The sequence below is a fragment of the Callospermophilus lateralis genome, chromosome 15 (genome assembly GCF_048772815.1).
Source record: "Callospermophilus lateralis isolate mCalLat2 chromosome 15, mCalLat2.hap1, whole genome shotgun sequence".
Taxonomy (NCBI): Eukaryota; Metazoa; Chordata; class Mammalia; order Rodentia; family Sciuridae; genus Callospermophilus; species Callospermophilus lateralis.
The window spans coordinates 37,476,792-37,502,076 of record NC_135319.1 but is presented as its reverse complement, the minus strand read 5'-3'; the positions used below and the strand labels follow the sequence as shown (position 1 = coordinate 37,502,076).

The 25,285-nt window shown below is 34.6% G+C and overlaps 1 non-coding gene across 1 annotated transcript; it reads left to right on the top strand.

Annotated features, from left to right (window-relative positions):
* Positions 1 to 12,128: 12,128 nt before the first annotated feature.
* Positions 12,129 to 12,235, top strand: LOC143381678 (U6 spliceosomal RNA). Its single transcript, XR_013088851.1, has one exon. It is a non-coding gene; the product is annotated as a U6 spliceosomal RNA (small nuclear RNA).
* The last annotated feature ends 13,050 nt before the right edge of the window (positions 12,236 to 25,285 follow it).

Below are 25,285 nucleotides of genomic sequence, written 5' to 3'. Positions count from 1 at the left end.
TCCTCTAAAAACTGAAAAAGACAGGGATGCCCTCTTTCACCATTTCTATTCAACATAGTCCTTGAAACTCTAGCCAGAGCAATTAGATAGACAAAAGAAATTAAAGGGATAAAATAGGAAAAGAAGAACTCAAAGTATCATTATTTGCTGATGACATGATTCTATACTTACAGGATCCAAAAAACTCCACCAGAACACTTCTAGAATTAATTAATGAATTCAGAAAACTACCAGGATATAAAATCAATACCCATAAATCAAATGCATTTCTATACATCACTGATGAATCCTCTGAAAGATAAACTAGGAAAACTACCCCATTCACAATAGGCTCAAAAAATAAAAAATAAAAACTTGGGAATCAACAAAAGAGGTGAAAGACTTCTACAATGAAAACTACAGAACACTAAAGAAAGAAATTGAAGAAGGCCTTAGAAGATGGCAAGATCTACCATACTCTTGAATAGGCAAAATTAATATTGCCAAAATGACCATACTACCCAAAGTGTTCTACAGATTCGATGTGATTACAATGAAAATACCAACATCATTCCTTATAGAAATAGAAAAAGCAATCATGAAATTCATTTGGAAAACCAAGAGACCCAGAATAGTCAAAGCAATCCTTAGCAAGAAGAGTGAAGCAAAAAGCATTACAATATCAGACCTTAAACTATACTACAAAGCTATAATAACGAAGGTGCCAAAAACATACATTGGAGAAAAGATAGCCTTTTCAACAAATAGTGCTTGGAAAAATGGAAAGCCAAATGCAACAAAATGAAACTAAACCCCTATCTCTCACCATGCACCAAACTTAACTCAAAGTGGATCAAGAACCTTGCAATTAAACCAGAGACCCTGTGCCTAATAGAGAAAAAAGTAGGTACAAATCCTCATCATGTTGGATTAGGCCTCAACTTCCTTACGAAGACTCCTAAAACACAAGAAATAAAAATCGAATGGATTCAAACTAAAAAGAATCAATAAATCGAATGGATTCAAACTAAAAAGCTTCTTTTCAGCAAAAGAAACAGTCTATGAGAAGAAAAGAGAGCATACATTTTGGGAGCGAAGTTCTGCCATATGCATTTCAGATATGCACTAATCACCAGAATATATAAAGAACTCAAAACACTTAACACCTAAAAAAAAAAAAACAATCAATAAATGGGCTAAGAAGCTGAACAAATACTTCTCAGAAGAAGATAGACAACCGATCAACAAACATGTGAAAAAATGTTAAACATCTCTAGTAATTGGAGAAATGCAAATCAAAACTACTCTAAAATTTTATCTCACTCCAGACAGAATGACAGTTATCAAGAATACAAACAACAATAAGTGTTGGCGAGGATGTGGGGGGAAAGGCACACTCATACATTGTTGACAGGACTGCAAATTTGTGCAATCAATCTAGAAAGCAGTGTGGAGATTTCTTAGGAAATTTGGAATGGAACCACCATTTAACCCAGCTATCCCACTCCTTAGTCTATGCCCAAAGGATTTAAAATCAGAATACACATCAATGTTTATAGCAGCTCAATTCACAATAGCTAAACTGTGGAAGGAACATAGATGCCCTTCAATAGATGAATTGATAAAGAAACTGTGGTATGTACGCACAACTGAATATTAATCAACACTAAAAGAACAAAATTTTGGCAGTTGCAGGTAAATGGATAGAGTTGGAAAATATCATGCTAAGCAAAACAAGCCAATTCCAAAACATAAAAGCCGAATGTTCTCTCTGATAAGTGGACACTGATCCATAATGGGGCGTGGGGGCATGGGAAAAATGGAGGAACTTTGATTGGACAAAGGGGAGGGAGGGAAGGGAAGGAGGCATGGGGGCAGGAAAGATGGTGGAATGAGATGGAGATCATTAACCTAGGTACATGTATGACTAAACACATGGTACGATGCTACATGTGTACAACCATAGCAATGTAAAGTTGTGTTGTAATTGTGTACAATGAATCAAAATGCATTCTGCTGTCATATACACTTAATTAGAATAAATAAATAAATATTTTTTTTTCAAAAAAGAAAGTAGACTTAGGGTGGCTAATGAAATAGAAGTTAAACTAGGAGGAGTTGTAAGGACTTCAGGAACCATGTAAAAACATATGTATAAAAGCAGGTTATGGTAACTGGGTCAAATGCTGCAATAGGTCATATAAGGTGCAGACTGAATTCATCATTGGATTTATCAACATAGAGGTCAATATTGACATTGACAAGAACAGTTTAGCAGAAGAGAATGTTGGTTTAGACAACAGGAAATTGACAAGAACAGTTTAGCAGAAGAGAACATTGGTTTAGACAACAGGAAATAGGAGAAAAGGCATTGGGTGGCAAGTATTGACAACTCTAGTTTCTAGATACTTTACTGAAAAAGAGCATTAAAAAAATGAGGTCAGGCTTGGAGTAGAATGTGAAGTCAAGAGGTTTGATTTGTCGCTCAATTCATTGTGGTAATGTTTGTTAGTTAATTTGTTTGTTGGTTGTTTTGTTTTGGGTTGCTCTGCTTTGTTTTGTTTGGGGACATTTCTGCTTTATTTTTCAGAGACAATAATCTCTTCCTCTCCAATTCCATCCCTGTGTCCTGATGGTGAACATGCATACATTGTTGAGTTGGAATTGATGCAAGCATATTAAAAACTTTCCTTTATGGCAGAAAACATTTTCTGACTCCCATGTGAAGAGAAAGTCATTAAGACGTTTGGCAATGGGATCTGCCTTAAGTATCCTAGAAACCATGAATGTCTGCTTATTATCTACATTGGTTAACACTGCTTCTAGAATGCTTTTATTATTATTTTAAATCCTGAGGGTGAGAAAATGCTTATTCTACCATAGAGCATTAATTGCCCCTTTAATCTCTGCCTCCTTGTTATCAGATCTTAGAGAACTTCCTGTTCCTGATGGCTCAGAAGTGCTGACTTCCAAGAAGCCAAATCTGATACAGTTGCTTAACGCTTTGTAAAACACCATTCAATTGTTTTGTAACTATTGCAATGGGATTCCCTGGATGCATACAAAAAAAAAAAAAAAAAAAAAGATTAAAGTAATTTTTCAATGGTTTCCAGCTAGTGCACAATTTCTTGACTTTCAGAATTTTAGACTGTTAATACAGCAATTAATAGAATTTGGATAAATTGACTGTTTTATTTATTTAGTGATGTTTGAGGGTACACTCAAAACTTATTTAATCATTCCTCATTGATGATACTTGTGATTGTCTTTATAAAACATAATAGGGCAAGTCAATAAAGGAAGGAATTTAATTACATAGTAATGTAATAAGCTGTTATCGAAACATAAAATATGAATAGAAAAGATTATTTCTAAGAAAATCAAGCTGAGTCATTGAGAAAGAATAAATAAGTCACTGAAAACTGCCATTAGATTAAATATGGTGAGATGTCTTCAAATGATTTAGGGTAAAAAATTATAAAAACAGAAGGATTCTTCAGTCAGCTATCTTGGCTAGTGTTCTTACTCCTCTTAAAAGGAAAACAGGGCCTGGAGGTAATGCTCAGATGTAAAGGGCTTGACTAGCAAGTACAAAACCCTGAGTGTGATCCCCAATACCATAAAAAAAAGGCTAAAAAATTAACCAAATTATTTCTAGCATACTAATAGGTAAATGGCTAAAGGAAAATAATAGATAATGCATTAGTTATTTATATATATAAAATTTGAATCTTCAATTTTAAGATGAAAATTTATAGAAAGTTCTTGCCTTATCATCAAAGATTAGTAAATGAAGATACATTTGTGTGCTTTAAATGTAAAAAAAAATCTCTTTATGCATCCATTTTGAAATTTGCTACTTTAACCAATTTTCCATTAACTGATCATATACCTGTATTAATAATGTCAGAAGGTTTTACTCTATTTTTAAGTACCTCCTTTTTAAATATGAATGAGACTTTCAAAACAAGTGAATCAAACTTTATGTCAAAATTTGTACTAACCTTTATTCAAATTACCTTATATCCTAAGTATTGTTTCTATATTACACTATGGATGGCATTCAAAATATTTAAGAATTTCAGTCAGTCATATACAACCTATATGGTAGATACATATTTTAGGTACAGAATTATCATTTCAATAACTGAATAATTCATCAAATAGGTCATGTTTTTATTCATCAGAATACTACTCTTAGAATTGAATAAATTTTTCTCTAATACTAATACTTTTTTCACAAGCATATATCCAATCACTTTCTATTATGACTGTGAACAGAAAATTCATTCCTTTTTTATGACAAAAGAGGAAAAAAAGGAAGACAATATTTATTGTTCATCATTCACTAGTTTTCTTGCCTGCTTGTCTGCCTTCTTGCTTATTTAATTATTTATTGCAGTTTTTGGTTAAGAATGTTTTTAGAGTGCAGTGAATGTGTGTTTCCTTTAAATTCAAATGTATTCTCTATCTATGCTCCTACAATTCTTTAAATGCTACTCCTATTTAGCTATGATGAATTAGAAAAAAAATGATGCAAAAGATATACTACTTTCTCCTAAAGGTTAAGAAATAATGTGAAATTTGTATTACTTAACAGTACTGATTTTTAGGCTTGAGTTTTGTGCATATAAAATGTATTAGCTTTGAAAAGCACTAATGTTGGCACTGTGCTAGAATTTGCCCCTTACCAATCCAGAGGATACAAGGAAAATTGTTTGTGAAAGAACTTCATATTTTAAGATTGATTATCTGTAAAAAATGTACCAGAATGTGTCTGATTGTGTTTCAATGCATAAATACTATTTCAAAATTGCATTTCTAAAACATTTAGATCCTCCAGGATTAAAAACTGTGTAAGGATATTTTTTCTATCAAATATTTATAATTCATAGTAACATGTGATGATTAAACAGTTCATTAATTTTTAATATGTCAATGCAAAAGATTAAGCTTTTTGATAGCTCTTAAACTTTACACTTTCTTTGGAAATGAATACAAAATGTAATTGCTAGTTTTTTACATTTATAAATGGAACCCCAATATATTGATCCTAGCACAGGACACTAGTTACAAGGTGGTAGATATGTAAAATTGGGAGTGAACACATTTCAGGACTTAAGAGTTACTTTATATAACCATTTTATAAATGAATAAATGTATGTCCAAAGACTCCAAAGCAATTATTCACAGCCCCACAACACATAAATCCCTAGTTATTTTCACTACAATGTACCATTGGGACCCTGTGACTATTTCCCTAATATCATTAACTGAAAAAATAAAACAAAGCATTATATGTATTAGTTCTCCACTATGCTATATAATTGATTTGAAATTTTTTTCCTCTACTCAACTTTCTGGTTGTTTTAGCACCCTAGAGGGGATTAAAGTACCAAGATGAAAATAGTGAAGTCCAGCTCTTATTTCCCTTTCCTAGTTTCTTGATTGAATTCTCCTTTCCCCATGCTGTACTGAGGTGGTGAAAATTGAACTCTGTGTTACAGAGTAGAGACCTAAACACACCAGAGAGTAAAGAAATGTAATTTCTCATGAAGCTGAGATTACATCTGATACTATAGTTCTCTTTTACCTCCAACCTCCATTAAAAGCAATAGGAGGTCCAGTATGCTAGAAAATTGATAGATGTGGACAAATTTGAATGGGCAATACTGAAATAGCCAATTAAACTCTCATGGAATGTTCTGAATGTCAATGTGCTCTCAGTGATGAACTATAGGAAGCTGTTTTATAAAGAACAAAAGTTTTGCCCATCAATCCCCCAAAAGTCCCCTACTTTATTCTGAGTGAATTTGTAATATCCAGAATTATATTTCTCCCACATCATACCAAAGCAAGAAGTGCTTTATCTTTCTGATCTGACTACATTCTTGATCAGTACATTTTTCCAAAGTAAAAAGAATTGTAAACTGAGGTGATTCAAAGAATTAGAGTCATCACACTAAGTTGTAAGGTACCTTGTGAGTAATGGGAGTCACCTCAAATATAGAAACACATTAGCACTTTTTCCCTTGCCAAGAGTACTTAGTTTTCGAAATGGAATCTTGAAGACTTCTTGTACCCTGCATGACCCTTCATTTCTGGGGTTGTACTGGCAGATCATTTAAAGCCATCTTGCTAAACTGTATAATATTATAATTATACTGTCACATTAGAAGAATTCACATGAAATTAATGAAACACCATTCACTTCAGACAAGAGCTATAGAAGCTTAGAGCACTCTCCTGGGGTTCACTTTTTCTATTCCAAATCAGCCTTAATAAAAAAGAAATCTCAAATCATATTGCAAAGTACAATTCAAGGAACAAATTTTGCTAAATGCTAAATGTTTTTCTCTATTTTGTTTGTTTTCCCTAATTTGGGGATATTAAGTTTCCTCTAGTTTCTCATAAACAGAGGACTGTTTCATTAAAATCATTAGAAAAATTACAAAGAGAAAAATAAAAACAAAGAAACATAAGAATGCCATATCTTTAAAATATTCAGTACCCCTCATTAGTCTTCATATAATTACAAGGTAGAAAACAATTAATTAATTCTTTGGGAATCTCAACACTCAATGTGCTTTCTCCAGATATAATATAGAAGTTACTGTTTTTTTTTTTCTTTTTCAGGTTGCATGTGTGAAATTTAAATAACTATCTACTTAATGGGATTCAGGGAAACAAAATACACACCAGTGTCAAACAGACAGTTAAATTTTAAAAAATGGATTGAATCATTTTGTTCTCTCAAGCTGAGTCCTCTTGGCATCAATTTTAAGTGAACAAAATGGGAAGAATATGTGAAAAATCATTTTCCCTTTTTAACTGTTCTGGTCTTTTTATTTGGTTCTGGTATCTGTCTCCCATATTTGGGGGGATTACGAATACTTTGTTATTCAATTATTCATTTCAGCTCAACGCTTTCGCACATTGCATTTCCAAACACATAACCATTAGACTGTCTGCACATATTTACATTACAGAAATGAATACAGAAGTTTCCACAAAAGGACTCAGTGGTACTGAATCAGTCCTTCCACTACAGGAGCCAGATGTTAAGGGACTTCCTCTTCTACTGTCCTTGGCATCATATTCAGCATACACACCAGTTTATCCCTTTGGATTCACTAGAGGGCTAGCAACTGCATAGGCATCTCTTGATCTCTATTCTGGTAATTATTCTAAAAATACCTGAAATTATAGCTAACTCCCATTTTATTGTAGCTAACTGGGCCACTGTTCTACTTTATTAGCAATGGAATTCATTGATCTATTCACTTAAGCACTTAACATTTACTGCCTTCCTTTTAACTGACAGACACAGATAAGCCCTGGAAGTGGGAATTCAAGGTTGAATAAAATCATTTCCCTTGCCCTCAAGAAGCTCAGAGGATAGTAGAGTAGTTCACAGCATATATTTTTTAGTATAAAGGCACTTTTAGTTTTTTAGTATAAAGGTACTATGGGTTGAATGTCCCCACCAAAATCCTTATTGAAAGGTATAAAGAGATAAGATCAGATGAGACCATTAAAAGATGATTGAATGATGAGGTTTATGCCTTTGAGTGGATGAATATGTTCATGGATTAATGCATTTGTGGATTAATAGACTATCACAGGAGTGGCTTTTTTAAATAAAAGTAAGCTGTCTCTGCTTTTTTTGTTCTTTCACTACGGATGCTCACTAGGTAATGACCCAGTCAGAAAATTTTCACCAGATGAGAAGCAGATGCCAACACCATACTCTTAAGACTTCCAAAACCATGAGCTGAACTCTTTTATTTATAAATTACCCAGTCTGTGGCAGTCAGTTATAGAAGCAGAAAATAAACTAAGACAAAGGATCACTTTTAAATATAAAATAATTTGGGGTGCCATCTTACACAGAAGGGTATTTTTACTTTTGTAAGAAAAAATATAGTGAAAGTAAAGTTACTTTCAAGTTATTAATCTCTTTAACTGCACTGACATTTAATTAATCATAAAATTTATGCATTTCAAAAATGAGAGTAAAAAAATTGTGAGAAATATGATTTATTTGTGGAGAGGCTTAAGAGCCTAGATTTATTTATTTTTTAAATTGGGTCCTGGATTAGATCCCAGTTGGGCTATCTATTTACCAAGTGACCTTGGAGAAAGACTTCAAATTGCTCTTCAAAACTATGTTTATTCAATACAGAAAAATAGGCAATGGAATAGTCTCTACTTCTTTGTCTAAAATATACTATAAGAGACGTATTCTCAAAAAGAAGATAGTAAAGCAGATCTAGGTAGCAACTCCCAATCCTTCCATAGACCAAAAAGGAAGCAGCTAACCAGAGATGTGGGTGACAAAAGAAACACTTAAAACTCAATATTGGACAATTTGAGACTTAGAGGGACATGGAATTTGGTTGCCAGAGCAGAAAATAAGGACAGAATTCCTTGACCCTTAACACTAAGCTGGGTGGGATCAGGAAAAGAGTTAGCAGAGGGAGAAAGAGGGAGAGGAAAACCACAAAAACTTTCTTCCTTAACAACAATTGGAAAGAATAGCAGACTAAGTCAAAATGCAACAGGAACAGCAAAGACCATGAAGGAGCTCAAACAGCTTAACCCAAATTGTGGATTGAAAGCCATGCAGAGTGTGACAACCATTTGTAAATTCACGGCTAGCCAATTGCCCTAGAAGAAATTATATCAACACAGTTTTCCCACCTTCAAATTGCAACAGATAAAACCAAAGACAATAACTCTGAAATGGGTTGTCCATCTAGAAGAAACTTGTAGAGGGATACTGGCTGATTGAAAGTTACTGAAACACCCTCCCCCTCACTTTAGGAAAAAGAAGTGGGGTAGAAAAAACCCAAGAGCTAATAACTTCTGGAGAACCCTGGGCCTGACCCAGCACTCAACATAGCCTCTGCAGGAACCCAGGCAAAGACAGGAAAACTGACAATCTATCCCTATCATGGTGATAGATAAAACCCTGTGAAATACTCCAGCCAGGAAATTAGCTTCTGTGCCACAGATGATCCACAGAGAGCCTGCATCTGCAGGACCCATAGCTGCAGATAAGCACAAGGAACTTGGAAGTGCTGCCCCAAAAAGATCATGGTGGAGTGGAGCAGATACTCACAATTCATGTGACTTGAACACATTCAATTGAATTTCTTCCAAGTTTTAAAGTATTAACTGGAATAATTCATTTTTCCCCCTGCTGAGATTTACTCTTGCTCTTCTAACCCCCTCTTCTTCCTTTTACATTTCCTGCTGCTGTCTCAAATTCCTCCATCCATCTTTTTCTTCTTTTTATCTTGAATTGTATTATTATTTTCTATATTTTCTTTCACCCAATTTTTATTTCCTTCCATTTTCTGTCCCCAGATAATGTAGCCATAATTTTGCTATCTTAAATAACTAATTTTTCAACATATTGCAGAACATTACCTGGATTAAAGGGACTATTTTAAAGGAACTATATTTTAAACATGTTTTTTGTTTTTCCTAAGGTTAATTAGCACATGGATTTGCTCTGCAGTGATTTTACTAAATAAGATTTATGTCTTCTCTCAAAATGGTGCTGATCCTGGAAATAGCAAAGGACACACACTGAGTGAAAATATCAATAGGTGGATATTCACACTGCCTGGGGCTCTTAAGAGAAATAAGTTCACTAAATGGTCCCCTGCATGAAAATAGAAATGATAATTGTTGCAGAAGATTGGTGCACAAACAAGCAGTATGAAAAAGCAAGGGAATAAACCACCCCAAACAGCTTACAACCACTTCAACAACTGGTCCCATCAAAACCACAGTGGAAAAAATGTTATGGGAACAATTTAGAAAGTTCATAGTTAAAAATGTTCAGTGAGCTAAAACAAGATGTAAGTAATTCATTTAAATAATATAGGAAGTGAACATAATTTCAATAAAAAGAGAGAGATTCTGAAAAAGAACAAAAGAGAAATCCTTAAAATGAAAGATTCCATAGCTCAAATTAAAAACATTTGGAAAGCATCACCAATGAAGACAGATTCTCAGAACTTGAAGAGAAAGTATAGTCTTGACTAAAAAAAGAAACAATGACCAGAATATTCAAGAAATATAGATGATGTTAGGAGACCAAACCTAAGAATTATTGGTATAAACAAAAGGCTCCAAAATGCAAACTAAAGGAATGCACAACCTACTCAATGAAATAATGTCAACAAATTTTCAAAACCTTAAGAATGAGATAGAAATTCAAATAGAGACCATTAGAATTTCACACAAGAAATATCATAAAAGATCCTTACCAAGGCATGTTGTAATGAAAATGCCTAGCATACAGAATAAATATAGAAATTTAAAAGCTGCATGAGAAAAATGGCAGGTCACACTTAGAGGTAAGCCAATCTATATTTCATCTAATTTCTCAAACCAGACATTAAAATCATAGGGCCAATATCAAGCAATGAGATTGAAGAAGCATTTTAAAGCCTTACAAAAAAGAAAAGATCAGCACCATACGGATTCTCTGTTGAAATATACCAGACCTTTATAGCAGAAGTAACTCCATTCTTCCTCAAATTATTCTATGACATAGAAATGGAGGGAACACTCCCAAATTCAATCTATGAAGCCAGTATCACCCTGATACCAAAACCAGACAAAGGCACATTAAGGAAAGAAATCCACAGACCAATATTCCTGATGAACATAGATGCAAAAATCCTTCCCAAATATTGGATAATTGCATTGTAAAACATATTAAGAAGATACACCATGATTAAGTGGTTTTATTCAGGAATGCAAGTTTGATTCAACATACACAAATCAATAAATGTAATTCACCACACACATAGAGTTGAAAATAAAAATCATGTGATTATCTCAATAGATGCAAAAAAAAAAAAAAAAAAAAAAAAAGCATTTGACATAGGCCAGCACCCATTTATGTTTAAAATGCCGGAGAAATTGGGGATAGAAGGAACTAATCTCAAAACTGTAAAGGCTATATATAACACACCTAAGGCCAACATAATATTGAATGGAGAAGACTGAAAGCATTTTCTCTAAACACTAAATAAACAAGGATGACCACTCTCACCACTGCTACTTAACATAGTCCTTTAAACTCTAGCCAGAGCTAGGTAAGTGAAGAAAATTAAAGAGGTTCAAATAGGAAAAGAAGTCAAATTGTCTGTTTGCTGATGACATGACCCTATCTTTAGAAGACCCCCCCTCCTCAAATAAAAAAAAAAAACACCAGAATACTTCTAGAGCTTATAAAAAATATTTAGAATAGTAGCAGGACACAAAAGCAGCATACATAAATCAGTTGTTTTCCTATACTCCAATAATAAATCTGCTGAGAAAGAAATCAGGAAATCTATTCCCCCATTTACAACAAACTAAAAAAATAAATACTTGGGAATAAATCTAACCAAGGAAATGAAAGACTATTACAATGAGAACTACAGAACACAGAAGAAAGCAAACTTGAAAAAGAAGAGCAATGCATGAGGCACCACAATACCAGACTTCAAATCATACTTCTGAGCTATACTGACAAAAACAGTATAGTATTGACAGCAAAAGAGACATGAAGACCAATGGAACAGAACAGAAGACACACAGACAAACCCATATAAATAGAGCCATCTGACACTCAATAGAGGTGCCAAAAACATATGTTAGAGAAAAAATAACCTTTTTTAACAAATGGTGCTGAAAAATCAGGATATCAATATGTAGAAGAATGAAACTAGATCCCTATTTCTCATCTCTCATGATTGATAAAAGACTTAGGAATTAGACTAGGAACTTTGCAACTGCTGGAAAAACAAACAAACAAAAAACACAGGGTCAAGACTCCAATATCCTGGCACAAGCACCAACTTCCTTAATAAGACTCCTAAAGCATAAAAAATAAAACCAATAATTAATAAGTGGGATAGCATAAAATTACAGCACTTCTCCACAGCAAAGAAAAAAGTTAAGAGCATAAAGAGAGAATCTACAGAATGGAAGTTCTTTCCCACCTGACCCCCAGCCACAGGATTAATATCAAGTATATATAAAGCTCTAAAATATCTATCCCCACACCAGGAAAAAAAAACTTGATTCATAAAAAGGCAAAGGAACCAGACACTTCTCAAAATAAAAAATACAAATGGCCTGTGCTTGCTTCGGCAGCACATACACTAAAATTGGAACGATACAGAGAAGATTAGCATGGTCCCTGCGCAAGGATGACACACAAATTCATGAAGTGTTCCATATTTTTAAAGGACTTAAAAACAGTATACTACAGGGACACAGCCACATCAATGTTTATAGCAGCACAATTCACAATAGCTAAACTGTGGAACCAACCTAGATGCCCTTCAGTAGATGAATGGGTAAAAAAAAGGTGGCATATATACACACACACACACAAAAAAAAAAAAAACACAATGAAATATTACTCAGCAATAAATGAGCATAAAATCATGGCATTTGAAGGTAAATAGATGGAGTTAGAGGAGAAGACAATGCTAAATGAAGTTAGCCAATCCCCAAAAAACAAATGCTGAATGTTTTCTCTGATTTAAGGAGGCTGATTCATAGTGGAGTAGAAATGGGGAGCATGGGAGGATTAGATGAACTCTAGATAGGGCAGAGGAGTGGGAGGGGAAGAGAGGGGGCAGGGGGTTAGAAATGATGGTGGAATATGATGGACATTATTATCCAAAGTACATGTATGAAGACACGAATTGGTGTTAATATACTTTATATATAACCAGAGATATGAAAAAAATGTGCTCTATATGTGTAATATGAATTCTAATGCATTCCACTGTCATGTTATAAAAAATCAATAAAAAAAGAAATAAAAATGATCAACAAATAGAAGAAAAAAAATTCAACTTTTTGAGAAAGGCTAACCAAAACTACACTAAGATTTCATCTCATTCTACTCAGAATTGCAATTATCAAGAACACAATTAATGATACAGGCTGGCAAAGACATTTTTGGCAGGACTACAAATCAGTACAGCCACTTTGGAAAACAGTATCAGGATTCCTCAAAAACTAGGAATGGAACCATCATTCCAATAGCTAGGAATGACCCAGCTATCCCATTCCTTGGTATTTAACCCAAAAAACTATCACTAGCATACTATAGTGATATAATCACATCAATCTTTGTGGCAGTTCAATAGTTCAATTATGAAACCAGCCCAGATGCCCTTCAACAGACAAATAGATAAATAAAATGTGGTGAATATGCTCCTGGGGTTTTAGCCATAAAGAAGAATCAAATTATAACACTTTCTGGTAAATACATGAACTGGAGAACTTCATACTAAATGAAAGAAGTCAAATTCAGACTTTCAAGGGTGGAAAATTTTCTTGGATATGTAGAAGCTAGGCCAAAATAAGAGGGAACAAAAGTGTGGGGGTTGTTATCCCACAAAAATAGAAAAGAGATGAAATTAACCAAACTGTCACATATGCATGTATTCAGGAAGCCATTCATGAAATGTGTGAGGTCCTTTTTCTCGGCATTGCAGCCAGAGAAGTGATAGGTCTGGCTTTGGGAACTTCCTGTGGCACTCTCACTAACAGATCACCAATGCATGTGACCTTCCCCACCACTCTGCTAGAAAGGTCTTGCACAACAGCACCAGAAAAAGGCGTCACCCCTTAGGAACTGAGCAGCCTATCTGCCCCCACCTTTATCCTACTTTGGTGAAGAAATTTCCATGGAAAGCCTTTGATGTTGTCTGATATAAATAAAGCAAATGCAGGGTCCTTTCTTTGTTTCAAGCTGGATATGCCTGGTCAGCTTGCCCGTCCTGCCCCTACTTTGAAACTACTTCCTGTTTCTGTGGTTATTTCACCATTCTATTTTTCTTAGCTTTTATTTCTCAGCCAGCCCATTCCACCAGAAGGGAACCCCATTCCATGGCCCATACAGGACATGGGCGGTAACTCATGTATAAATACACCACCATGAATTTCACCTTTACATCTATCTATGAAAAACAAATTTAAAATAACTCTAAAGAAATAGAAGGAATATCAGCAAAGTAAGAGGAGGAAGGAGGGGAGAGAAAAGAAAAGTAGTGGGAACTGAATTGGAGCAAATTATATTCCACACTTGTATGATTACATTAAAATGAACCAAAATATTATGTGTAACAATATGCATTAATAAAAAGAAAAAGACATATTTTGGTTATAAGATTAATGATTGCAATAAAGCCCACATAAACATCTCTCAGGGTAGATACTATGTCAGTTAGCAGAATGATGCACAGTGTCCTGCTGATTTCTAGCCCAGGCCCAGGTACTTCCAGAAGAAACCTCCACTTCAGCACAGCTGTACCTCTCACATACCTTGAAGCTGTCTGACAAGAATATCTTAAACTCCCTTAGTGTATGGAACATCTGGCAACCGACCTGGTCTGAATGCAGGATGTGAAAGGGGGAAGAATCCTCCAACCTCAGAATGATCTCTGGACAGAGACCCTCCCGCTCAGATAGTCATGTGACCACCTGACTGTGTCTGACCCAGGTCACAGGCTTGTTCCCACTCTCTATCTCATGAGAGCACTGTCAGAATAAGCTGCTTGACATCAGACAATATCTAAGACACATCTTTGATGCCAACGGGACCCAAGGGGAGAAGTCACCCTTGAGGAAGCAGATTAACTGGGCCCACCCAAAGCCCAAGAACCCAGGATTAAGATAACACATGAAGATCCCCGGGAGACTGCCTGCTCTAGGTTGTTTTGGATAATTAATACCTTAAATTTTCCATTATTATGTTTACAGATAACAGCTGGGGGAGTGTTTGTGAGTGTAGTGAAGGAGGAATTGACACAAGATATTCCCCTTTTTCCTCTATTTGGGCCTGGGGGACAAAAGGCATGTGTCTGACAGGAAGACAGCAGTTTCTACAGCCTGGCAGATAGCAAGTTGGCCAACAGAAGACATTCCTCACTATAGAAATGAGCCAAGAGTAATCTCCAGGAGAACATAGACTTTATGTTTTTACTACTGCTTAGAGAACATTATAGACACTCAATGAATACTTATGAAATTCATTGACTGTTGCCAAAATTTAAGGATAAGGTGGAGGGAAGAAAAGCCATTTCAAACTCCATACCTGCAAATGAAGAGCCACATGAAAACTACTTTATCTAAATCTGGAGATAGAGCTGAATTTTTCCCACAATATAGAACAAAATTAAGACTACCCTCCCCCAAACTATTCATTCTTCAGCTTTATTTCAAAACTTTGTGCCACTTACCCCCAACTATAACATTTTAAAAATCTATGTTTTCACTTTTATCTTATTTCTACTAATTCATACTACCAGTTTTGTTTAAAGAAGCTGTCGGCTTGAATGAGGCAAGGCAACCTTAGAAAATACAGCTTTAACAATTGAATTGCCAACCCTTCCACAGAATCTCCACAGGTAAAACTAAAATCAGCTGCACACTAGAGAAGGGCAGATCTGAAAGGTAAGATCTTAAATCTTAAAATATGGATGAACTCATTTTATGAAAAATATATGAATATAGTGAAGTAGAGGTAAAATGGGACTCATTTTCAATAACAACACACTGTGACCTTAATGTTCCCATTTCTACTTCATTTTCCTGGAACACACAACAAACGGCACTTAAAAATGCATTTAACTCCTCTCCAGACAGTATTAAACTTTTAAAGCATTAAAGACTGCCTGCCAATGAAAAGGAACTTATCTACAACTTGAAGATGAGTAGCTGCCATCCCACTGAATTCTAAGAAGCAAATTTTCACTTCTCTTCACTCATATCACATTCAGTGTACCCGTGAATTAATTCACCACAATATCTCACATTTAAATTTATGGCTGGAATGACATTTCTTCCTTCTGTAGTCAGTGATTTGGGGGTTATAGTAAGAATTTCTCTTATTTATCCCATCCCCAGTTTGGTCCAAAGGTCATGGAAAGGTCATCCACTGAGCTCTAACTGACTAAGTCTACAGAAAATAAATGAGTAGCATTCTGCAATACCAGTTTCCCAAAATTCTAAACATGAAAATGGAGGGGGGCGGGTGTTTCCCTTGTCCCTTTTAAGGCTTTCTCATATTTTTTACTGAAGGTCATCAGGGTGAATTGTTATAGGGTATACTCTCTGAAAACATAACTAGAACAAAACCAAAGGGCTTTGTCTAGAGAAAGCTAATGCAAGGTTTGAATTGGTTTATGGCTGAGACAGTTCATAAAATAGAAGGAATTCTGACTCCATGGTTCCTTATTGACAGGGAAATAAACCAAATAAATCATAACCTCTCTGAGCAAGGTCTGTTCAGTACATTATAACAGCTTCTTGGGAAATTCTAATTCCTAGTCCTTTGTAAGTGTTCAGTAGTAGCATTGTTAATGGGAAATATTTATTAGAACTCTCCATGAACTGGTGACTGTTTCCAGAAACATGTATATGTTATAATATGAATTTCAATCTTTTTTAAAGATGTCTAGTAGGCACATATCACTTTCAGTATGTTATGATCAACAAAACTAAGCCCATAAATATTTAAAAAAACAAACAAACAACAAAACACCTTACTAAAGTTCAAATCTAGAATACTTGATTCCAAAGCTGTGTTTTGTTGTTGTTATTGTTTCTTTGGTTTGTTTTGGTACCAGGGATTAAACCCAGGAGTACCTAACCACTGAGCAACACCCCCAGCAATCCTACACCCCCTTTTTAATTTTGAGACAGAGTCTTGCTAAATTGTCAAGGCTGGCTTTGAATTGCAAACCTCCTGCCTCAGCCTCCCAAACTGCTGGGATTACAGGCATGTGCCACAGCACCTGACCCAAAGCCTGTGTTTTAAACTCTATGAACTTATCTCTCATCCTTTTGCTTGCTTATAAAAGGTTAAGCATTAAACATTTTTTTATTGTCAATTTTGTTATGCTGGGATGTATGCTTCTGAGAACGCTTTTTTTCTGTCTAATGTTGGGTTAGAGTTAGCCAAAGGGGAACTTGCATGCTATTTAGAGGAGGAGAGAAATGATGGAAGCAAAGTAGCAATTACTCTCTGAGTATCTTCATTATCCCTTAGATGCATGTACTCAGTGGGTTTGTTTTTTCTTTCTCTCATTTGAATTGTACTCTGTTCTTTTTTCCAACTGATGGCTACACTGAACAAGAGAGGGGCCAAGAATCCTCCTTCAGCCCCATCTTCGTCATCTTACTCAGGCTGCTAGATATGCTTGTCTTTTTTTAGCTATTTTTATGGGTATATAAAGTTATCTAATTGTTTTAATTACAATAACTATGTTAGGCAATTTGTTATAATTATAAAAAAATTCCTGAAGAAGTCAACTTATAAAGAAAAAATGTTTATTTTGCCTCACAGTTTTGTAGTTTCCAGTTTCTTATCTATTGGCTTCACAGTTCTGGGCTGGTGGCAAGAAACCAATCAGGACATGAGCATATAGCAGAGCAAACTTGATTAGATCTTGATTCAGGGAGCCTAGAGAGAAAGAAGAAGTAGCTGGAGTCCTTCCAATAGTGCCAGCTTACTGATCAAACCTTCAACACATGGGCCTTAAGGGGACATTTAATGTCCAACATTCAAATTACAGCAATACCCATGAATTACCATAGTGAATTTTTTTCTAGGTTCACTGGCCATTTGGATATTGTCTATGAAATTCTGGCTCAAACTATTTGCAAAAATTTTTCCCTTTATTTTTTCATGTTGACTTGTAAGTGATCTTTATAATATGAATAGGAGCCCCTTAATGGTTTTATGTTCTTATGTTAACATCTTCTCTGCCCTATATAGAATTAATATTATAAAGTTAAGATTATCAATCTTTTTTATTGAAAGTTTTTGTTTTTTCTATCCCAAGTCATGACTGTATTATCTTCTTCAGGATTTATTGATTTATTTTCATATTTACATCTACAATCCTCCTGGGATTGATTTTTGTATATGCCGTGCAATAGGGATCAAATTACATTTTTTCTTATGTGTTACCTATTGTTTAAACACCTTTTATTGACAAGCCTATTTTATACCAGAACTCTGTGCTACCAACTTTTTCATTTAAAAATTTCAATATATGCCTGGGGCTTTTCCTGAGCTATCATTTCTAGTACATTGACCTAGTAGCGTATCCTTGTTGAAATGCCATACTTTCTTCATTACTATAGGGTTTTTTTTTTGTATTCCTGTAATCTGGTGGAGAATTATTCCTATTTATTCTTTATTCACTGTATCCTAACTAGTTTTGGATTTTTTCCCATTTTTATGTAACTTAACATTTTATATGAAATTAACATGTCAAGTTACATACACAAACAAGATTTAAAAATGCTTGGTGATTTGACAGGAATTACACTGAAACCTATCAGGTTGACAATATCTCATCTTTTAATGCATGAACATTATTCACTATTCCATTCATATATTATTTTTTTAAAAATTCCTCCCAATAATATTTTATATTTACTGCATGAGGATCCAATACAATTATTTTATTTATACTTTGGAACTTTATACATTTTCATACTATTTTAGGTGGTATCATATTGCCAGAATGTTATTTTTGACATATAGAAATACATTAAAGTTTTACAGAGTGATCATATTGATCTTGTTTCTACAAAATTTGTTGAAGCTACACATTAAGTCAAATAATTAATTTGTGGATTCTTCAGGATATTCCAGATACAAAACATATAATCTAAAAAATGACAGCCTATTTTTGCTCATATGTGTGTGTGTATATATATACATATATGCACACATATATGTACATAAATATATGTATATATGTACATATATACACATGTATGTATATATGTGTATATATATGCATATATACACATTTATACATAAGATATTTTCTGGAGGTGGGGGTAGAAGATCACTAAGGATCTTAGGAGAGGGAGGTTGCATATATACACATATATACATACATATGTGTGTATATGTATAAATACATGTGTGTATATATATGTATATGTATGTATGTATGTATATATATATATATATACACACACACACACACACACATATATATATATATATATATTTATGCCTTGTTTACAGTCCTGTTGGGATTCTCCAAAGCAATGTTAAATGTAAATCTTATAGCTTTCATCATTGAATTTTAAGTTTCAGCATTTCGCCAATATTTAAGAGGTGTCTTGAAGAATAAATTTGAAGACTTAGAGATTTGAGGGGTTAGAGGTTAGATGTGAGGGGTTAGGGGTTATATGTGAGGGGCAGGAGAGATTAAGAAACACCTCTTCTTTTTCTACTTAGCTAGATTTAATATATAAGTAAGCATTCATATACAAACACACTTAAATGTATTAAAATTTTTCAAATATTTTATAGTGATATTTAAATAATCAAATTACTTTTTTCTTTACTCTGTAATAAATTCATTGATTTGTAACTCCTAGACAATCTTCCATTCTCTAACTAATCCAATATGGTTGTAATATAGCATACTTTTGTAATACTATTTGACTAGTTTGGCGATATTTCATTTAGTATTTTTACATGTGTGTTAATGGGTGAAAATGATCTATCATTTTCTTCTCTCATTTCTATTAACAATTTAGATGCCAATATAATTGTTTCTCCTTTTTATAGCAAAAAAATTTTGTTTTACTTTACATGCTTTTAATGAGTTCTCTGATGTTTGATGACTTTTCTGACATTTACCAGCAAAAGTTTGTTGTGATTGAGTGAAAAATTATTTTTATTCATCACCTGATGATTCTTAGAACTTCTTGAAGCTGTGAAAAACATTAAATTATTGTCCCTTCAAATATTACTTCTGCCCCATTCCTTTTTTTTTAATTCTGGGACTCCAATTAATGTATAATTACATTCTTAGTGTAGCCTCTAAGATTTTTTACAAAATCTTTTCAATCTTTCTTTCTCTCTGTCCTTAAATTCATGTATTTTTTTCTAATATAGGTTCAGCTTCACTAATTCTCTTATCAGCTATATCCTATTTGCTATCAAACCCTACATTAAGCTTATTTTATTTTTCAATTTTTTAAGTTGTTTGTATGTTTTTTCATAGTTTGAAATCTACATCAATTTTCCCAATCTTATTTAATTTCCTTGAAAAAATATGATATTATTTTTGGTAAGTTAACTCCAATACACAGGGTCCCTTCTATTGGCTTTGTCATTGTCCAGCTCTTCTTTCTTCATATTGTACTCCTTGTTTATATTTTATACTGAGAATATTATTGTCACATTTATCGGATACTACAAAAAAGGAAAAGTAAGGCGGGGAGTGGTGGCTCAGTGTCAGGCGCTACCTACCATAACTAACCAAAAAAAAAAAAAAGAGGCAAAAATGATATTATTATAGCTAGGAGATTTAATTTTTCTTCTGCCAGGTACTTTAAGGCATTACCACCGAGAGAGAGCATTAATTCATTTTTAGGTATTAGAATGATGTTAGGTTGAGGCACAGTCTCTTCCATGGGGCACATCACTAAATTGCAGCATCTGGGACCCAGATCATGTTCCTTAACATGGGAAGGATATCCAAGGTGTCTTTTAACATCTCAGCCTCTCCACTGCTCACTCAGAAATCTACAAACACCCTTCTCCATAGAAGAGTGGTCTTGAATCTCAGGCTAATCTGCCTGGGATTCTCCCCACTGCAGATCCTGGCCTAATTATTCTGCACTATTATTAGCAATTCAATATCTTTTAGCAGATTTTTCACATTATTTCCAGATATAGTAGCTGTGCTCAGTGGAGAATGGTATAAATTTCTTAGTTTGTCATAGTGGGAGAAGTTTGAGAACCATTATTTACTGTGATGTTTAGGCAGATCATTTACCTTTCCTAAGCCTCACTGTGGAAAGGAGAGTGCTCCATAGAAAGAGCCCCTTTTATTTCATCACAATGCACTTCCTAATGACTCCATCTCCAGCTCAGGGCTAATGTGGATTATTGTTTATGATTATAGATTTTAAAACAAGTTATTCATATTTAGGTTAAACAAAAAATCCATACATGTTCTGATAGAAATACATATGCACACATATATAAACACACATACCTACATATGGAGATATATATATATATATATGAACCACCTAAAAGAATAGCAAGTAACAGCATGGGTTAGGCATGTGATGTGTAGACTAGAAGAAGAGCAGGTCTACTCCTCTGTGCAGAGGGTCCACCGTTACCATTCCAAACTGAGACAAAATCTTCAAGCACAACACCCAACAGAGAACAGCCCCATAGCTACTATCTATCTTCAAATGCCATGAAGAGTCTGTCCTGTCTCCTAATTTACCTGAATGTCTACTGAGCCACTGGGAGCCATGCAATTTGCAATAAAAGGTCTCTTTCTTTAGCAACAAAAAGTAAAGCAGGAGCCAGCTCTGCCCTCTCATTTTCCAATCTCTTTCTCATTCTGAGGCAAATACTTGTGGAACATTGGAAAAACAATAAAATTTCAATTAAGGAGTCGCTGAGACTTTGTTTTTATTTTCAGTTTTCAGACAAACCTAATAATTTCCAAAGATGAAAAGTTTAGTAAGAAGTAAATTCAAATTTGGAATTCAAAGCCACGTGGTTCAGCTTCACATGTAAAATGAGGGCTACTCATACCTATCAGGTAAGCGTGTAAGGAGGATCAAATGTGGAAACTCATTGGAGCACTTTCCATAATTCTTGGTACTTTGTTCCAAAGAAGACTTGGATTCAAATATCAGCTGTGGCATTTTTAGCCATTAAACTTTGACAAAATTGTCTACTCTTTGCCTCAGTATTTTTTGTTTTAGTTTTTTGTTTTTCAGTACTAGAGATAGAACCCAGGGCTTCAGGCATGCTAGGCAATAGGCAGAGCTACATACCCGACCCTTTTTATTTTATTTTGAGACAGGGTCTCGTTAAAATGCCAAGATTGACCTGGAATTTGCAATCCTCCTGCCTTATCTCCTGAGAGTCTGGGATTATAGTTGTGGATCACCATACTCATCTTGGCCTCAGTGTTTTTATTTGTATACTAAGGCTAATACCTACTTCACCAGTTTGTTTAGAGTAATTAGACAGCATATGTAAAAGTGCCTTCCTATCAAAATCCCTCAATAATGGTCCCATTTCAAAGACAGAGATTCAGAGATTTTAATGTACCTTAGCTATGGCATGGAAAGAACTGTGCTGAAAATAAAATGCAGTTTTTATTAACATCTATTCCAGTACTCTTCTGAAGGACCATACTATTTTTTTTCCATTTATGAACAACAGCTTTTAGTACGAAAAAAAAAAATAGAGAATCTGTTCAAATTGTCCTAAATGGTTTGGCAATCATTTTCTGCCTCGAAAAAAATCCATTAGAGCACCAATTTCTGATGTATAGGAATATGATATGGAATCTTAACATTATGCAAAGGAATTTTCGTTTTTTATCACAATCTATCCCACTCGTTACCTACGTGAGGAAAGAAAAGTCACAGGCCACTCGGCAACTCTGTGGACATCAGATTTGGAGCTCAGTGTGTACTAGAAACAGTAGAGAATCCTGAAAGTCACTTAACTTAAAAGAAAATCTCAATGTCAGCTTGTTTCCTTTTTTTTTTTTTTTTTTTTGTTTCTTCCTCGTAAAAGTCATGCACAATATGAAAATAAAGCAGTTACTGAAGCATATCTGTTAAGCAGGAGCTGAGTTTAATAGACTTCAAAATCTCTCAAAGTGCTATACAGCTTAACAAAGATTAGTGAAAGAAGAGACTTAACAGCTAATTGAAAAGATGGCTAAAAATGGTCTCCAGCACAAAGAAAATCTTCTCTTTATAAGAATATATATAATATATAAGAATCTTCAATATATTCTTAGCTGTGAAATCACAACAATCTGCAGGGCTTTCAAAATAAAACCAAAATCAAGGTTTCCTGATCGAGCAATTAAATTATAACCAGAACAGTGATGATCATATATATATATTTTTTTTCTTTTTTCATTTTCTGAGAAGCCATCTGGTTAACTCAGAGCAGGTGAATTCAGCAAGTGTCTTTATAGAATGAGAAGAGACAGTACAAATGAACTGTCCCTTCATGCCTGGCTGCTCAGCACCCTCAATTCCATGACCTTTCACCTCCCCTCCAGGCCCAAGGGCCAGAGAACCCCATGATTTCATTATAGTAAATTAGATGTCACAAGCTGCTGTGATCTGCCAGCCAAGTTTAACAGCAGTATTGCAAGTCTCTTTGCTACTCTCCAAGAAATCAATAGTGCCTCCCTCTCTCCCTCTGCAACAGGATCCTGAGCTCACATCATTTTGTGACATTTCAAAGCAAATGACACAGCATGTGGAAATGGCCTGTAGACAAAAAAGCAAAGGGGTGCAGAAGTACTGGGAGTACTTCATCCAAGAAAGAGGAATTAAGACCTTGTAAAGGAGTTTCTAACTATGCTCACTTTGACTTCCAGATGGGCATTCAGAACCTTTCACTGTTTTAAAATTTAGACGATTACACCCTCAGGATTTTGAATTATCAAATTTCATATACATGGCAATTTATTTTAAAGTGGAAGAGTCTACATTAGCAGATATAAATAATCCTTGTGGTCCGGTGACCTACCTGTGCATGGTTTCAGAAGGCAAAGAAGCTAATCTTTGTTGCCATATAGATTACAATGACCTCTCGATGACTGTGGCGATACTCGTCATTGGTCTTACTGTGACTTCCAATTCATAGCCAACAAAGCAAAATTTTCTGAATCATTGTGTGGAGATAGAAGAATTTGATTCACCTCCATTTCTCCCTTTAACCTCCAAAGCATTAACTTGTGTGAGGTGATTGATGTGAGAGAAATAGGGAAATTATGGGTTAACAAATCACAGACTACATATTAAATTTGGGTCTTGACCTGTTTCTGTAAATAACATTTTAGTGGACAATAGTCATGTCATCATGTAATTATCAGAATCTACAGGACAATAGAAAATAGCTTCTTTATCTTCTGCAGCTGTGCACCAGGCTCTTTAGTCCTGCAGATGTAGAGCTCCCTACTTTATTTCTTTGCATATCACTTACAGCTAGTTTCCCGCTACATCTATAGAATTGAATAGTTAAGACAAGTGCCAAGCCCAAAATATACTAAATAGCCCTTACAGAAAAAAAATCTGGTGCATCCTGGTCAAAGAATTTTCAAGTTATGCCTTTTTCCCTTTATGCAAATAGAAGTGGCCAAATACCAACTCAGGTAGTCAGGTTAAGATCAATATTAGAGCAGATATTGCAAAAAAAGATATTTTCTGGAGGTGGGGGTAGAAGATCACTAAGGATCTTAGGAGAGGAAGGTTGGAAATAGAAGTAAAATATACTGTGTCCCTACAATTTGCCTATGCTAGGCTCTTTACACATTATATTGGTTTCTTCTAGCTGCTGTGATAAAGAACAACAAACTTGGTGGTTTAATGCATCCAAAATGTATTCTCTTACAGTTCTGAAGTTCAGGAGCTCAGAAAGGGTCTGAGTGAAGGTGTTGGACACCTGCCTCTCTTTTGGAGACTCAAATGAAAAATATGTTTCCATGTTTTTTCAAGTGCTGGAGGCTGCACACATTGCTTGCTTGGTTTCCATCTTCAAAAGCAACAGTGGTCTGCCAAGTCTTTCTCAAGCTGTCTGTTTTTTTTCCCACAGGTAAGGACCTTTGTGATTATACTTGGGCCCACTCAGATAATCTAGGATATTCTATTTTTAGGTCAACTGATCAGCAATAAGAATTCTGTCTGCAATATTAATCTCCTTCCATTATGTAATCTAAGATATTTAGAGTTTCCAGGGATTAGAATATGCACATTTGGGGAATGCATTTATTCCGCCCACCACACACACATTCCATTATTTAATGTTCACACTAACCCTATAAGAGAAACATAATTATCCTTCTTTCACAGATCAGAAAACTAAGGCTCAGAAAGACTAATTAACTTTCCCTTAGTCACACAGTCATTAAGTACTAAAGATGAGATTTAAATCCAGTTCTTTCTGATCTGGAAGACAATGTTCTTTTTATCATTCTGAAGGCTTGCACATCACATAAAACTTATGTTAAATAAAGTTGTATGCTTTTCTCTTATTATTTTGTATCTTTTAATTGGGGGGTGGTGGTCTCAGCCATGAACTTTGGATAGGTAAGGAAAATAAATTATTTGTTCTTCCCAACAAATTCTGGCACTCAACATGGAGGGAGATACCTCTTTTTCTCCACAGTTTGCAAATGAGATTCTGGGACAACTGAAGAAATATTACTTTTTCTTCTTTATCCTTCTA